We start from the raw sequence: 2,557 nt of genomic DNA, 5'->3' as shown, positions 1-2,557 counted from the left end.
CTCTTTATAAAGTCATAACTAAATATTTAATTTTTACAATGGGAACATGTTATATGGGCTAACATTCTCCTGTTTTTCTGGTTTTCCACAGTAGTGTTTTATTCAAACCACACTTATACAATTTTCACTTATGTATTCCACAGATATTTCTTTCCCTCTTGCACCTGTGCTCCACAGCCTTCAAGTGGGATATAAATGCAATAATATATAGTTTAATGGTCACCTTTAATTTCCATCCTGCATTTTGTTTGCTTTAGGCTGGGTATTACTGGATAATTTAGTCACTGCCCTGGAAAGCTGCCATTTAATTAAGAAGGAAGGAGACAAAATCCCAGCTGTGATAGAAGAAGGAAATAGTAGAAGGAAATGTGTGTAATAGTAAAAAGCTATTAAGGCACAAGAGTACCCTTATATAGATACTATTATTGACATTATCTAGGGATGGGCAATTATTTTGGGTGGAGGACTCCTTACCAAGTTTTGGCAAGTCATTGAGGGCCACATGGGTAGCCCTGACCCTTGACAGGTGCCCCACCCCTGGTTGCCATCTTGGAACCAGAAGTCCCTCCCTTTAACCCCTCACCTTTGCCACTAGAAGTCCCCTCCTCTTGCCCCCTGGAAGCATTCTTTTCAGCAAGGGGGCTTGTCATCTCAGAACCAGAAAAATACCAAATTATATTCTAAAAATTAAACATGTACTACAACATTAATTAATTTAATTTAAAAAAAAATATTTTTGTCCTGATTTTACATGTGTTTGTGTAGTGTACATAAAGGTGATAGTATAATAGCTTAAAATGAAGTCTTACTCTTGTGTATTGTGGGAGGGTGGGTATAAGTTTGTGGGTATGTGGGGTGTGGGGGAAGGTGTGGATATCTGTGTGGGATTTGTGGGGGTAGATAGGCATGTGGGTGTGGTTGTGTGGGTGTGTGTGGATTTTGTAGGGGGCTGTGAGTGTTGGGGGAGGGTGGCTGGGGAGGGTTGTGGCTTGTGTGTAGGGGGAAGGTTTGCCTGCAGCCCACCCTTCTGTGTTGGGCAAAGAATCTGCCAGTGTTCCTGCTGCTCCTGGCCCCAGGGCACTGGCACGGGTCCCATGTTCCCACTCTGCCACTTCCCCTGTATGCCACCACTGTCCTTCTCCTGCCACTTCCGCTCCCCCCCCCCCACTCTGGCACCACATCTCAGATGCTCCTGCAGTCCCGGTGATGCATCTAGGAACTAGGTGGTGCTGGAGCCACCGGTGGGCCACCAGGGGGGAGTGGGGAAATGGCTGTGGCAGGTGGGGTGAAGGGGCAGTGAGTGGGAGCATGGAGCACAGCAACAACTGGATGGGAGTATGGTGCCTGCACTGGGGCCAGCACTGCTGGGGTCCAGAGTGGGGCAGCAGAAGCGTGGGGTCCAGGCCAGCAGGGGCCTATGGAGCCAGGCTGGATCCTCCTCTCTTTGCTTGAGCAGTGTAGCCTGGCTCCATCCAGCCCCTGTTGGCTCAGACCCTATACTCCTGGGCAGAAAATGCTGCTCAGCACAGAGGAAAGTGGCCCAGCCTCACCACCACCAGGCAGTTTTAGCTGCATCTGCCTGAAGCCCATGCTGTGCTAGGTTGTGGTGTGGCTCCTTCACCGCCACATCTGTGCTGCCAAGCACAGCAACAGTGACAGTGTGGAGCAGCTGCAGGGGAGTTCACAAGTGGCAGTGAAGGAGCTGCACTGCAGCTTAGAGTGCCACAGTTTGCCAGCAGCCACAGCAAAACATTAGGAAACAACGGTGAAACCTGTTGAAATATTCCAAGGAAGTGGAGGAAGCCCAGTTGCCTGAGTCATTTAAAAATGCTTTGGAAAAAAAATTATAGTATATATGTGATAAGGAACAATATTGGATTGGCTGGGTGTAAGAACTAGATATTGCATAGATTTCATAGACTTTAGGGCTGGAAGGGACCTCAAAGATCATCAAGTCCAGCCCCCTGTCCTGGGGCATGAAGTCAGCTACGGTCAACGGATCCCAGCAAGATAAGCATTCAAATGTTTCTTGAATAAGTCCAGAGTAGGTGCCTGAATCACTTCTGGATAGTGTCATCAGCAAACTTTCATAGATGTCGGAAGGGACCTCAATAGATCATCAAGTCCGACCCCCTGCATAGGCAGGAGAAAAGCATCACTGATGAGGATGGGATTCAAACCCATGTGTGCAGAGCACAATGGATTAACAGTCCATCACCTTAACCACTTGGCCACCTCATCATGTGGCTGGTGCATTTCTGACACCAATGTCCACATCGTTGATAAAGATGTTAAAGAGAACTGGTCCAAGGACAGAGCCTTGGGGGACACCACTGGTCACGAAGCGCCATAATGATTTGCTACCATTGACTACTACTCTCTGGGTCCAACCTCGGAGCCAATTTCCTAGCCATTGGACTGTGGTGGAGGAAATACTTGACTTCAGAACTATTCTAAAGATCAGATAACCTCGATCTCCCAAAGGGGCTAATTATGTCTCTGTTAATATAGAAAGTGTTTTAATTTTGTATATGCCCTATTATAAGGGTATGTTGAC

The 2,557-nt window shown here is 47.3% G+C and overlaps 1 non-coding gene across 1 annotated transcript; it reads right to left on the bottom strand.

Annotated features, from left to right (window-relative positions):
* Positions 1-2,159: 2,159 nt before the first annotated feature.
* On the bottom strand, positions 2,160-2,241 carry TRNAN-GUU (transfer RNA asparagine (anticodon GUU)). Its single transcript has one exon. It is a non-coding gene; the product is annotated as a tRNA-Asn (tRNA).
* Positions 2,242-2,557: the final 316 nt, after the last annotated feature.

Source organism: Alligator mississippiensis, chromosome 2 (assembly GCF_030867095.1).
Source record: "Alligator mississippiensis isolate rAllMis1 chromosome 2, rAllMis1, whole genome shotgun sequence".
NCBI lineage: Eukaryota > Metazoa > Chordata > Crocodylia > Alligatoridae > Alligator > Alligator mississippiensis.
The sequence above is the reverse complement of the archived record's forward strand: the minus strand, read 5'-3'. Positions and strand labels throughout refer to the sequence as shown.